Source organism: Lissotriton helveticus, chromosome 8 (genome assembly GCF_964261635.1).
Source record: "Lissotriton helveticus chromosome 8, aLisHel1.1, whole genome shotgun sequence".
Classification (NCBI taxonomy): domain Eukaryota; kingdom Metazoa; phylum Chordata; class Amphibia; order Caudata; family Salamandridae; genus Lissotriton; species Lissotriton helveticus.
The window spans coordinates 457017607-457033158 of record NC_136069.1 but is presented as its reverse complement, the minus strand read 5'-3'; positions in this window follow the sequence as shown (position 1 = coordinate 457033158).

Sequence of the window (15552 nt, the reverse complement as noted above, 5' to 3'; positions counted from 1 at the left end):
GCATTTGACTGTGTATTGACTCGTAAAGTTGGATGAGTAATAGATGTCTTAGTGGGAGGCTGGTTACTAGCTACAGCTGAAACCAAGGTTTTGTTCGACCCACAATCTGTGTTAGCTCTCACCTCCTTCACCATCGCATCTGGGCTGGGGGGGCTTACTGTTTTAGTGGAAGATAGATGGGTGGATAAAAGAACACTAAGGGGTCCATTAGGATGACGGGCGGACTTAGTCGGCCCGCCACCCTAACGGAGATCGGGACCACCCGCCTAAAGGGCGGGGGTCCCAACATTGGCATTAGGATGCGCCCGCCACAGTGGCGGGCGCATTCCTCAAGTTTACATTGTGGCGGGCGGTGCTCACTGCACCGCCCGCCACAATGTGAAAAACAAAATGCACGCATTTGCATAATCCAAGCGGCAGGCACCGCGCGGTGCTTGCCGCTGCGATTATGCAAATGCAGGGGGGTACCACAGGTACCCCCCCGTGTGCCACCCCCCTCTGTCCGTCATGGAAAGTCCTGACAATATGCTCATGGTAATATGGCTGGCGGTGTCTAACACCGCCACCATATGAAACACATTCCGCCCCGGCCGCAAGGCGACAGGGGCGGAAAACAGGCGGGCGGTGTTTTTCACCGCAACGGTCCCCCCTGCCATCCTAATGTGGCGGGGGGGAATTGGGCAATGGATGTCGGGCGGATTGCCTCCGCCAGGCCGGCGGTGGCTACCGCCAGCCTGGCGGAGGCAATCCGCCCGACATCATAATGGACCCCTTAGTTTAGACACTTCCTTGACAACCTGGTCAAGTTTAGCTCCTTCCCCTTTACTTGGGACAGCAGGACCCTTATGAGTTTTGCTAATTGCACCCAGATTTTGCGGTGCTGCTATGGGGGGAGTCAGGAGAGTACTTAATCTAGAAACTTCTAGAGAGACCGATTCTACTTTTTCTATCAGTGGCCTGATCATGTCTTCCAGTTTAAGCGTAAACATATTTACTAGAAAGTCAAATTGGTCTACGGTCAGAGTGTCTGCGTCATGCTCTTTGAGGGTAGCAGCAGTAGACTTTAATTTAACAGCTGTGGAGTCCACCTTTTTTACTCTGTGATGCACTGCACGTTTATTCTTTGTCCTTCTACAAGCCCTAACCACTCTACGAGCAGGAGGGGATACTTGAGAAGGTGCTGGTGAAGTAACCGAAGATACAGATGGTGATCTTTGAGATATATCTAACAGCGTGGGGGGCAGGGAGTTGTTAGTCTCCTCAGGATTTAATTGTGTTAAGTCAGTTATACCTGGATCCCCTCCCAACTTAGCGCTGGAAGACATCTCTGGGACTGTTAGCTCTGAGAGTACGACGCTACTTCTTGGTGAAGCAGGTGGACTGACACGACCCAGTGACATGCGGCGATCTGAGTTTATTTTAGAAACAACTTTGACCATGTAGTTTTCTATAGTGCCGGTGGGAGTTGGCATTTTGGATCAGCGCAATTTAGTCATGACAAAAACTAAGGGATTAGCCACTCACAGTTCAGCAGGATATCCTGATTGGCAAGTTCAAAGGCCGTGGCCCAGCCCAGCCTCCTTCGGCCTCTGACGGCCGCAGACGGTCCCGCCCTTGTCCCGGGCTTCTCCCGGGTGCTCCCGCGCGCGACTCGCGGGGCGAGAGGGCCGTGAGCCTCTTGAAGCGCCTCCGGGCGCGCTGATGACGTGTGAGGTGCGCCGGCCCCGGGTGGTGCTGGGAAGTGTAGTCCCCCGATGGGAACTACAGCCGTTGCCCTCACGGCGTTCGCGGTTCGCCTGACCGCCTGCCGTTCCCCTCACGGCGTGTGGCTGACCCAGCGGTCGACAAGCAGCAAGGTGAGTCCAATTCAGTTAAGCTCCCCACAGGACTCGTGGAGCGCGAGCCTCTTGAAGCGCCTCCGGGCGCGCTGATGACGTGTGAGGTGCGCCGGCCCCGGGTGGTGCTGGGAAGTGTAGTCCCCCGATGGGAACTACAGCCGTTGCCCTCACGGCGTTCGCGGTTCGCCTGACCGCCTGCCGTTCCCCTCACGGCGTGTGGCTGACCCAGCGGTCGACAAGCAGCAAGGTGAGTCCAATTCAGTTAAGCTCCCCCCAAATTAATTGCCAATTAAAAAATCTAATTACCAATAACAAAACTTAATTACCAATTAAATAAATTAATTAGCAATTAAAATAATTAATGACCAATTATTATTTAATTATAAATAAAATTATTATCAATATCAATTAAAAATAAATAATTACTTAATTACAATTAAATTATTTCCCACCCAATTCCCCTATAAACCCACAACCCGCTACAGAACTTAAACTCAAAAATTATTTAAAATTAATTTGCAATTACTAAAAATTAATAATTAATTTACTATAATTAAATTACTTCCCACCCTATTCCTTATAAACCCACAACCCGCTTCAGTACTAAAACATAAAATTAAATTCCGTACTGGCAGCCAATGTAATTTGACAATTTCGGCTGAGATGGAGGCAAACTTTGGTATGCCCGTCAACAGACAGGCTGCCGCATTTTGCAACACCTGCATTTTATTAAGAAGCCCCTGTTGAGCATTCAAAAGCAGGCTGTTGCAATAGTCTAAACGCGGCGACAGTAATGATGTAATAACTGTTTTTTTACTGCTCTCGGGTAGGAAAGGGAGAATCTTCCGTATCATTTTAGTTATAAAAAATACTGATGATGCTATGGCGGGAAAAAAAGTAAAAAAGTTCCTCATTTTTTTCCTGGTTGTTTTTTTGTTAACTAGTTTTGAAGTGGTCTTTGGCATGATCTTATTGTTTTTGGTGGGGTCCCTTTCAGAGTTGACAGGCTCATGGAATGTTTTAGCAGAATCGTAACCCATTTATGAATAGTTGGCAATTTCTCTCCTGGAATATCAATGGCCTCCGCCCCAGTCCCCGAAGGAGAGGTAAGGCACGACTCCCTAGAAGCCTCACAGTCTTTTCTTTGTAGTCTAGAGCTGTAGTTGCATACTCTGGGCTTTAGAAAGAAGGTTTCCAATTGAGTTAATGCTATCAGGTACTGGGAGTGTTCAAAGAGGATTAAGACACTTGTTTCTCAGTAAAGTATCAAGAAGAGAAACAATATGATGAAGAAGGGGACACTTTGAGACTGGTCAGACATTCTATTATGCAACCCAATCTTTTTCTGTAATATGGATGAAAGCCGATATGGATAACAGAGTAGGTTTAAGGGACATTATGTGAATTGCTTATATAGTTGCCTCACTATGTCTCCACTCTCTGTTCTACTTCTTTTTCTATAGTGCGGGGCCTCGTAGAACCTGAGCATGGTCCAGGTGAGGTGAGGTCCTTTCCCCTGTCACGACGGGTGAGCAATAATGGTTTATTTATATTTAAATTGAAATGTTCAGGGTGAAATACCTTTATGTTGGAATGGTAGACACTGTTTTAGGACACTAATCACTATATATATATTTCCTCTATAGAAACATATGTTCCGATGGACACGGAGGAAGAGAGTTTATCGGTTGGTACAGGTTGTATCGTTTCCAACCCTTATAATTTCTTCTTTTTTGATTTAACCACTGTTTATTCAAATAACAAGTGCAACTTTCAATAGAGCAGAGGCCCTGATGAAATCCATGGGACAGGTTGTCCGCTAGGCAGAAACATGGTTGGCCCGTTATTAGACAGATATTTATTGACTGTCTCATTTGCACTGTTCTGATTTTTTAATTAGGAGATGTTGTTCGGCTTAAGAATAAAATTTGTGTATGGAGGACACTTCATCCTATTTTAATTCACTTTTTTGTGTTTTGTGTTGCACTTTAATTTCTTAACCATCAAAGATTAATCTATCTGACGGCGGCTCATTTGTGTTGGTGGACCAAATCCAAAACCAGCAACTAAAGGTGTGGGGCCTGTGTCCCAATGATCAGGGGACTAGCCTATTCACATCCGGGACAGCCAGATGATATGACTGATCACTGAGTCATTTTGATGGTAACCCATCCGTTAATGGTTTGGATTTTGTAAACAAGTCTGTAAATAGCTTTGTGTGTTGGTATAGTGTCTATTTGTTTCGTGCATATTGGGAGTTGTTCACCCCTGTTTTGGCGGCCCTTTGGTGACTTTTTGTACCCTGAGACTTTTTAAGAGTCTGGATTGGCGGCCTAGCCAGAGTAGCTGGCGTTTAGACCCCCTGTGTTCCTTTGTGTTGTACATACAGTGTAGCTGGGGATATGAACCAGGTATGGGTCTTTAAACCTTGAAATCCCTCTGACCCTCCCTCCACGGTTTGTTTTTGATAAAGCTAGTAAAATTGCCCATTTTCAATACGGCAAAGGCGCAGGGAAGCTTTTATCATGGAAAGCTAAGATCAATCAGGTCCGGAACAACATTAGTTTAATCAAGCAGGACAATGTGTCTTAATCTTCAGATGAGGACATCAGGACAATTTTTCGATCATTTTTTGAGGAAATCTATATTGAGGATAAGATTATCAACCAGGATTCTGTTGAGAAATGGCTAAATGAGATTTCTTTGCCTTCACTGACCCTACAACAATCGATCTCTTTAGATCAAATGATCACACAGGAAGAAGTTAAAAAAGCTATTCAGAGCAGCAGGTCCGGGAAGGCGGCAGGCCCGGACGGCCTTCCTGCTGAGATTTATAGGGTTCTTGAACAGGTGGTTGCGCCTTTTCTTACTGTATTATTCAATCAGATCTTTCAGCAAGGGATGTCATCACCAAAATCCTGGGATAACGCCTCAATAACCCTTATCTTAAAGCCAGGCAAACCAGCATCATCATGCGGGTTTTATCGACCAATTTCGATATTAAACTCTGACTATAAGCTATTTGCTTCCATCTTGGCTAATAGGTTGGGTCCAGTTGCAGGGGGTATTTTACATCAGGACCAGAGAGGCTTTGTTAAGGGACGTCAACTCTTTGAGTTGACATACGACCTCATTGGGGCCATTGATATTGCGTCTCATGCCTGTTTACCATTGGCTGTTCTCACACTCGATGCTACCAAGGCCTTCGACAGGGTGAATTGGTCATTCCTGTCGGGGGTCTTGGCCAAGTTCAACATTGGAGAGGGTTTCCGTCGAGCAGTGAGACTGCTCTATCAGAACCCCACAGCCTCTCTTTTGGTGAATGGATCATTGACTGACCCTTTCAAAATCTTGCGTGGAACACGGCAGGGCTACCCTCTTTCACCTCTTCTGTTCGATCTGTATATCGAGCCCTTTGCGCAGCGGTTGAGGGACGATATAAACATCAAACCTTTTAGTTACAGGGGTTGGGATAAGAGGGTGGCTCTGTACGCGGATGACATCCTGATTTTTTCTTCAGAACTTAGCTCTGCCCTGCCTGCCGTTATCAAGTTGGCTCAGAATATTGGCGAAATCTCCGGATACGAGGTAATGCCTCTAAAACGGAGATTATGACCTGGAACTATAACCACTTACCAGTTGGGGCTCAACCCAGTTCACGAATGCGATACTTGGGGTTGGAAATTGTCCAGGACATTAATAAAATTGTCGACATTAACTTTTCTCGCATTGCAAAGGAGTATCGGCAACTCATGAGATCCTGGGCCTCATTGCCATTGTCACTCATAGGTAGGGTTAACCTCATAAAGATGACGGTCTTGCCAAACATCACTTTTTTGTTTAATACCATTCCTCTTTATTTTGAACCTTTATTGTTTGTTAAATTACAGAGTGATATTAATTCTTTTATTTGGGCCCAGCACGCATCGAATAAGTTGGAAAAAGTTAAGACGCCGTAGAGAAAAGGGAGGGTTAGCAGCCCCAGACCTTCAACTATATGCATGGGCATTAGAACTTAGTCATTCACAAATGTTATTAAAAGTACCTACTGTTTGCAGGATTAGGGGTATGTTTAGTGCCATGCTCAGCCGGGAAGGTTTTGCACAGGAAGGGTTTCTTTTCAAGTTTGGAAATCCCACATTTAAAAAAAAATTGTAACTGAAGGTTCTGCAGGGCCTGGCCAGAACATGGGCCAAGGTCAATATTATTACAAAGATGGGTTACTTCTCAAGCAAGGCGCCCTTATGGGATTCACCAGGGAGCCCGAGTTGGCTCATGGACAGTCTTGCTCTGCCCTTGAGAGAGGCCGGCTTGGCAGTCTGGGGCGATTTGTTCCTTGATGGAGTACTAATCCCATGGAAATCCTTGAGTGCTATAGTCGGCCCTAATCTTTCTAGATTTAAATATATACAAATAGCTAGCTGGACCCGTACACAGGCCACCGCGAGGTCTAAATTCCAACTACGTGGGGGTACTTGGTTAGAATCTCAACTTATTGACAAAACTCCAGCTAAAAAGGAGGTATCACTTTGGTATAATTTAATCTTGGAGGAGATAGACGGTGAATTCCAACAGGCCGAAAATCTCTGGGCAACATCTTTTCCAGACCTGTTGGTGGGAAGCCTTTGGATTGCCTCTTTTAAATTGTTATGGGACATTGTCAAACCAGCATGGCTTCGAAGAAACCATCTTTTTGTAATGCATAGGGCCTACTATTCGCCTCAAAGGCTCTCTAAATTTTCGACAGACCGTCCAGTTTCCTGTGCAAGATGTGGGGCAATTGCAGCATCTGATTTACATATGTTTTATGAATGTCCCCTTTTAACTCAATTTTGGCACTCTATAAGTAGTTTACTTACAGCTAGTTTGGGCTGCCCGGTTATGTTGAATCTGGCCTTAATGATTTTTGGAGTTATGAAGGGGGTCGAGGGCCTCTCAAAAAGTTTGCTTTTTTATTCTATCCTTCTAGCCAGGAGGAAAATCTGCAGGAAATGGAAGGATTCGGCACCTCCCTCTTTTTTCGACTGGCAGGTTTCAATATTGCAGGTTTCGAGACTCGATCTACTAAGATCTGGCAACCCAAATAAAAGAGCGTTTTGGCATCTTTTAAAGTGGGCATAGTTTATGACTAACTTCGGTTTTTTTTTGTGGGTCCCCCCCCCCCCTGGTTGGTCCAATAATTACGCTGCTTTTGGTTATCCCCTTCACCTCTGCTGGCAGAACCCAGACCTGTTAGACTTTGCCTAGGTTGTGGGTACTCCCGTGCAGCAAAATATTACCCCTAAGGTTTCTGTATGTGGGTCTAGGAGAGTTTGACCTCACTAATTGGTAGGCTGGTCCATATCATGCCTTTCATACCAGATGTCTGAGGTAGTGTGTTACTCTTGATGGATTCTAACAATGTGACCAGGGTAGAAAATGAGGACCAAAAAAAATAAGAAAATAAATAATAATAATAAATAAATAAAAAGCCCCTGTTTCCAGGATGCAGGACGCGATACAAATGTAACTGTGATTTTGAAAGCTCTGGCACCCCGAACTTCCTGATCCTGAGGCATATACTCCATAGCACAGTCTACTGTGGTCATTTGTATTTTTATTTGCCAAAAACATTTTATCTTTTTATTTGACAATGAGAAAATAACATACAAAGTGAGATCGCATGTACTCTTATGATCCTTTGCTGTCACCTTAATCAGCATTTATCAATCAATTAATCAATCAGCATTTGTATAGCGCAGCATTGTCACCCCTAGCGGGTATCTGGGCACTGAGGGTGTAATTTCTCTGTCGCAAACCAGGTCTTGAGTTCCGTCTGAAGTCCGCCATGGAGGGTGTTGTCCATAGGTGGAGAAGCAGGCCACTCCAGGTCTTGGCAGTGATCTAGGAGAAGTAGTGACTCCTGCAGCGGCTGCAACAGATGTGTTAGGTGTCAGCGAGGGTGAATGGGGAGGAGCGCATGTGTCTTGCAGGCAGATGGAAGTTCAGTCGATGGTTGATGTGGAACAGTCCTTGAATGGGTAGAGTTTTGTAGGCATGTGTGAGGATCTTGAACTGGCATCTCATGAGGAGTCAGAGGAGGTTTCTGAGGTGGGCGGTGATGTGGGCCCTTTTGGAGAGGTCCAGGCTGCAGTGTTTTGTATGGTCCAGGGTCTTCGGAGCAGCTGGGTGAAAATTTCGATGTAGAGAGCATTCCCGTAGTCGAGGTGGTTGGTGATGAGTGCCTGCATGATGGTCTTTCTGGTGTTGACTAGAATCCATCTGATGATTCTGCGAAGCGTAAAAAGGTTGAGGAAGCAGGAGGAGGCAACTGAGTTGACTTGTTCTTTTATGGTCATTTGGCTGTCGAGGATGATGCCAAAGTTGCATGCATAGCCTATTTGTGTTGGTCCAAGTTCTGCTGGCCACCAGCTGTGGTCCCATATGTAACTTTTCTTCCTGCAGATCAGTACTTCTGTTTGGTCGGAGTTGAGCTTGAGGTAGTTGTCTCTCATCCATTTGTCTACATTGGTCATGGCGTTGCAGAAGTTGGTTTTGGAGTTGGACATGTCCTCGGTGAGTGAGAGGATTAGTTGACTGTTGTCTGCGTAGGACATTATTTTGAGTCCATTGGATCTGACGGCATCTGCAAAGGGGGTCTGGTAGATGTCAAATAGGATGGGGCTACGGGATGATCCTAGGGGTACACCACATATGATGTCCTTGGGTGTGGAGGTGAACGGAGGCAGTCAAATGCTCTGTGTGCGTGCTATGAAGAAAGAGGCGATCCACTTGAGGGCGTTTTGCTGTACGATGGTGTTAGAGAGTCTATGTTGGAATGAAAATATTTTCACTGTCTTTGCTTGTGCCTTATTCGAAGTGAATTAGAATTCACGGCACCTTGTTATATTTGGCTGACATTTTGAACAATGATCGAAACGAATCCTTGCTTTCTCGAGAAATGGCCTGTGGTAAGTTTTGTTTCTTTAAGGCCGGGCCTTGTTTTGCTTATGAATACACTGTTCTTATTAGCGCTCGCATTTCCCACTAGATAGAGGCCTTCTCCCACTAGTCTTGTGGTGGGCATGGACAGAGTGACCTTGGGTAGGAGATAGTGTGTGCCCGGCCTCATAGTCGAAACCTATCCTACTGTACTTCTTTGTTTAGCTGCATCTGCCTGGAAAATTGGGCGTGCCTTCATTGGTTCTGAATTGTACATAATGTATCTCCATGTTTGCTGATGTCAGTCCCTCTGCAGCACACCTAAGATACTGGGCAGACTGAGCTCCACACGAGTGTATCTGAATAAATATATATTGGTTTGCATTCTCTACTGTCTGACCTACTTTTAATTTGGTATAGAAGGCTGAGAGGTGGACGTGAGTGACCCAGGTGACCCTAAGTGGGCCACTTCCTTCAGTTGGTGCCCGAACAGGGACTCCTTCAGGTGAGTGACCCATCCCCTCCCGCAGACGGGTGGGGAGGTTGGGGCAATCGTCGGGTCGGATGGACGGGTCAGGGATCCCTGCATGAGAGAGTTCCTGTACTCGCAGATGCCCCTTCTGTCCCGCCGGACGGTACCTTGCCCAGTGGTCATCTCGATTGGAGTCCTGAACGGCAAAACCCTTGGATCTAACCGTTTGGTCTGAAAAGTCTGCAGTGGAGAATACATTTGTTTGACCTGCTTATATCAGTTGAGTTTTTTTTTTTTTGTGGATATGGTACCATTTTGGTTTGTATTTGATACAGTCTGAGGACCGTCTTTGGGATCAAAGCACTGGCAAGTGCTTTGCCAGGCAAAATAACTAATCCCTTTTGAAAATGCCTGGAAGTAGTCGATTCTTTGTTTTTTGTTGTCTCTATTGTTCTGCAGATGCTCAATTGGAAGAAGCTCAGCAGGAGCCACCAGAAGGCACTCCTAATTTTCATATGTATGTGAAACATGGTATTGGCGCTATTATGTTTAATACATTATGGCACAAATATACGAGGGACAATGCCGAGTTGAAGTGGCTGTGGACGGGCACTTTTGATGAATAAAAAATTGTTTTTTTACCTGAAAAATTGTTTGTGAAAAGAAGTAGGCAGTCTATGTTTGATTCTCTTCGAATGTGGCAGAAGGAGGCAACACATAGATGATTAAAGATGGAAAAGGAGGCACAAAAGGGTAGAATGAAAACATTGACTCAGAAAGCTGTAGCACATGATAGAGAGAAACAACAGATATGGATTGAACGGGAAGATAGAAGGTTTTGATTAGGTATTTGAAACAAGAAAGTCCCTAAGAACAGTTTCGTGCTGTACAAAATGTGAGACAGTCTATACAAAAATGCTGATAGTAAAATATCCAAAACAAAAGGAACCAATGATGCTACAATGTCAAAAGACTACACTACGCATGAGAGTTGCAATATTAAAAAAATTAACAATAACAAATCATATATTGCAAGGTGGAATTTATTCAATACAATACCATAATATACATATGTCATAAAAACATTTCACTAAAAATATATCATTGTGTAAAAAAAGTTGCCGACGCAGCGCTTCGGTATTTGGTTAACACCTTCTTCAGGTAAGTTTTTCTAGATAGTGAAAAACATACAATTAATAACTTTTTTCTCAGCATTTTTGTATAGACTCTCTCACATTTCATACAGCACGAAACTGTTCTTAGGGACTTTCTTGTTTCAAGTATTATCCCCTGTCCCTGATTGGACCAAAAGGAAACCTCCCACTCTTTCTCTACTTTGATTACATGTTGACAAATCTTATGTGGCCCAAGAAGAAAATGATACTTTCTTAGCGGAGTTATTAGAAAATAGACCCCAACCTCTGGACGCCCCACAGAAGATATATCCCCCTGTTCCATCGCCCTCACAGCCACCTGTTACTGTTGCTTCCTCTGTCTCTGTTCCTGTACCTACTGCTGCTTTTTCGACTGCCGTGGCATTGGCTCTTTCTCTTCTTTCCCTTCTTTCTGCTGCCTTTCCATCTGCAGCAACTGTGACTGTTAGCACCCCCTTCACGCCCATTGTTTCAGCATCTTTCTCTAGAGCTTTTTCTCCTGTGACGCAGCCCTCACCATCGTCGGTACCTGTCGCTCCGGTTGCCTCTCATTCCCTGGTTTTTCATCATACGGTTTCCTTGAGTGATGGGATGCCTGTGTGCGGATTTGGAGATGCAGATTGGGTAAAGTTTAAAGCGTGCATGGGTTCATATGTGCGATCTGAAGTGTGAGATACAAAGAAAACGGTAGTGGCTAACCAGGCTGTGCAGTGGGCCCGAAACCCCATTTATGGTGTGGAAGATGTGTGGAATGTGATGAAAGAATATGATCCCTTTATACTACAACATGCCCGTAGCAACATGCCCCTAAGCATATATCTGCTACTCTGATTAGTCTTTGGGAGCAGTGTTTTAAAGATGAGGCACCGCAGATTTTATATGATATTAAAAACCTTGTATATGTTAGTAATATGGCGCCTGGTCAAGTTTTTGGGAGCGTTCCAACATTGATTGCTTATAGGGGAAGGCTGCTTGAGAAAAGCCCCATTAAGTGTCTCAGTTTCCGATAAAAGAGGTTCATTGTATATATCACCCTTAGATGCTCGAAGTAACAGATGGTCGTGGTAATGTTACTCGAGCGGCAGTGGCGGCCAGGTTTCAGGAGCAATGGGTTTATACTTTGTGTAAAAGAAGTGAAGTGTTGCCTCTTAAGACCCAATTACCCGACCCTAGGAAAAATCCTTCTGCATATTATAAAACATTGACTGAAGCTGCCTCTTCAACAGTAATGACACTTGCAGATATTGAAATGTTCTTTGGTTTATTGGTTCTGGTTGATATTTGGAGGCAAGTGCATGCATCAGATCATGTTGCGGAACTGGGTGGGACATGGGATCAAATCAAAGTATGGGATCAGGAAAGGAAGCCTGGTGAAAAGCCTAGGGCAGAGATACTTGCTTTGCCAAGTCGCATTATCACGTATATGCATTCTCTCATTCAACCGAGGAAGGTTGATTGGGACAAGTAGAAGAAAGATGAGAGTGTGTCTGATTTTTTCACAAGGTTTGAAGATGTGTTTCTGGATTATGGTGGGCAGGATCTGTCGATTGAGGGAGGTGTCTGGTTGTTTGTTAATAGATTTGTTTCCAATTTGGCTCCGGAGATTGCGGCTCGATTGCAGGCTTCCAAAAGCACTTGGTCTACCTCTTCCCCTTCTGGTATTTTGAATTTGGCACAGTATTAGGAGCACAGGGAAAATAAGGAAAAGGAGAGGACAGAGAAGAAGCACAAGGATTTGAAGACAAAAGTGTTGTTGTAGCAGGTTTCTAAAGGGAATGATAGAGGACATTGTGGTTTGGCACAAAAGCTTCCACGCATGAGCAGGCAGCGGAATACTAGGCCTTTGGGGCCGAATCAGTGTCTGTATTATAAGGATGAGGGACACTGGCGTAGCGAGTGTCTCGTGTTGTTGCAGAATGTGGCAGTCCCTAAAGGACGATGTTCTTGTGGACTGGATCAATGGAGCTGATGAGGCAGACAGGCCTCAACATGCTGCAGCCTCACAGGGTTGTTATGCTAATAATTACTTTGATGACCCTCAAGCAGACAGTACTATCATAGTGATTATGACACAGATGAGGTACCAGGAATGTCTTAAAGCTAGGACAGCCACTAACAGAGTGAGGGACCAGTTCCGATACCTGTAGATCAGCGCGGGCTTTACATTACTGCGGATTTCCATGGCTCGGCTAAGGATTTTTTGGTAGATCAGGTGCAACAAACATTTATATTGCTCATTCTTTGGTCCCTGAGGCGGCTCTGTCAGGCCATAATAATGTTTTGGTAGGTTTCTCTGGTGTGCCGGTTGTAAGCCCCATTTCAAGACCTCTTGCATTGACTATTGGTCCTTTCATTGTGGATTCGCCATTCTTATTGACATTTAATTGTGGAGAAAATTTGATGGGTTTGGATTTGTTGAAGAAATTGCATGCTACGATTTATTGCTCCCCGGCAGGTGTTTAAATGACAATAGGTCTGATTTGGTGCGCACTAAACAGTGTCTGTCTAAAGATGCACCCCTTCCTGTTGAATTTAAAGATATGCCACCCACTTTGTAGGCAACAGGCGACACAGATGTGGGACTGTTACAGATACCGTTGGTTTTGATCCAAGTTAAAGACAATGCTATTTTGCCTCATATCCCCCAGTATAAAATCTTGCAGGCAGGAGAGTGAGGCTTATTGCAAATTGTACAGGATTTGATTGAGAAAGGTATGGTTGAGGAGACAACTGCAAATATTTGTAATAGTCCTATTCTACCCATTCTTAAAAGGACACCTTCTGGTTCCTTTGATGATCATGAAGATGTTTATAGTTTTGTTATTGATTTGAATGAAATAAATAAAATAGTATTTCCCCAATTTCCTGTGGTCCCTGACATTACCACTGATTTGACAATGGTTCCTTCCACTGCCAAATTCATTTCTGTCATTGACTTGAAAAATCCATTCTTCAGTGTTCCTATCCATCTCCTATCCATCCAGACAGCAGGTATTTGTTCAGTTTTACACAGGGCTGGCGGAAGCTTTAGATTCTATAGAGCTTCTCAGGGCTATACTGAGAGTCCAGGTATCTATAGTCAAGCTTTAAAGACACAATTGGATTCGCTTCCCACAGGTAATGTATTGCTTTAGTATGTTGATGACCTTCTCTTCGCTTCTGACTCAGAATAAGGTTGCAGGTTAAATTGTAGTTGCATTTGGCAGCACAGACATAAAGTTTCCCTTTCCAAATTTCAGTATTGTCGGCAGGTGGTCACCTATTTAGGTCAGGAAGGAGGATAGGAGATTGACTTCAGAGCACATCAGTACCATTGTCAAAATGCCTATCCAACAGACTCAGAAAGATGTGCTCCTTTTTGTAGGTATCACTTCCTACTGCAGGAAGTGGATACCTAACTACTCCTTGCTAACTAAACCCTTGCTTGGACTAACCACCAACGATTTGCATGACCCCCTTCCTTGAATGCCTGAATGTCAGCAGTCTTTTGAGCAATTGAACTGCGCTTTGTTCGCTTCCTGTGCTTGACACTCCCAACTATGATAAGCCGTTTGCGTTGTGCGTCCACGAGACAGCTAATTGTGCGCTTTCTGTTTTAACACAACAATTTGGAGATAAGCAATGGCTGTGTGCTTATTTCTCTGCTGTTCTTGACCCTGTCGCAAGAGCCCTCCCGAGCTGTCTAAGAGAGGTCCCGGCTGTGGCTGTCTCGATAGGACAATCGGCTGTACTCATGCTTGATACTGTTCTCACAGTCATGGTATCTCATGCTGTGGATACACTTTTGAATAAGAGTAAGGCACAACACCTCACCAGTGCACGTCTCACAGGTTATGAATTAACATTGTTCGCCAAACACATCATGATCAAAAGATGTACCACTCTGAATCCAGCCACGTTAATGCCCCTCTCTTCTGAAAATGATGAAATTGAGCAACATGATTGTATATTCCGGACAGAAGAAGAGACAAAAGGACAGGTAGACTTGACTGATGTTTCCTTATCTGTCCCACAAGGGGATCTACATGTTGATGGCTCTTGTTTCAAATTACCAGATGGCACTACAACTGCTGCTTATGCTATCACCACATTGCGAACAGTCGTAGAGACATCACGAGTCCCTTACCAGTCAACCCAAGTAGCTGAGTTAGCCGCTCCTATTCGAGCTTGTGAATTGAGCGAGGGACTGGTTGTCAATATTTATACTGACAGCCAGTATGCCTTCGGGTTCGCGCACAATTTTGGGCGACTCTGGGCTGAGAGAAAGTTCCTTACTTCCCATGGCGCAAAGATTCTACATGGTCACCTTATATTGAAGCTTTTGTCTGCTTTGATACTCCCTAAGAAGTTGGCAATAGTGAAGTATAGCACCCATGGGAAAGTTACTGACGATGTATGTAGAGGCAACAGCTAAGGAAATGGCAAGGACTAAAATGAACAGATGTTTGTAGCAGGCCCAGCTAGATGGGTGCCTGAAGTTACCATGTTTGAGTATACACTTGAGAATGTGAAGGAGATACAAAGTGAGGCCACAGTAGAAGAACTAGCAACATGGCAAGAAAGTACAGCACAATTGAACGATAAGGGATGTTGGATTGATAACTCAGGGAAACAGAGATGAATGTTGCCAGATGCATATGTTCTTCCTGTGGTCACAAAGGCCTATGGCCCAACCATATCAGCCCTAAAGGTATTTGCAAGTTGTAAGACTCCGTATGGCTGAATGACAACATTTCGAAAACAGATGCACATGTAGTGAAGTATTGTATGGTATGCATGATGCACAATCCTGGAAAAGGTACCCCTACAACACCCGGTAATTTTGCACCCCTTACTTTCCCCTTTGAGGTCCTCCAGATGGACTACATAGAACTAGACAGGTGTAATAATTTGAAGTACGTGTTGGTGATTGTTTGTGCTTTCAGTAAATGGGTTGAGGCCTATCCCACTAAGGACAATACAGCTGTTAATACTGCAAAGGTACTCCTGAAGGAGTTCTTTACTCCTTTTGGTTTGACTAGTTTGATCTGGAGTGATAACAGAAGTCATTTTAATTCTAAGGTAGTACAGCTGACTTGTGATGGCTTGAGTATCAAACAAAAATGTCATGCTGCTAATCACCCACAGTCAGGAGGTTTGGTTGAGAAGTGCAATGGTACTCTCAAAC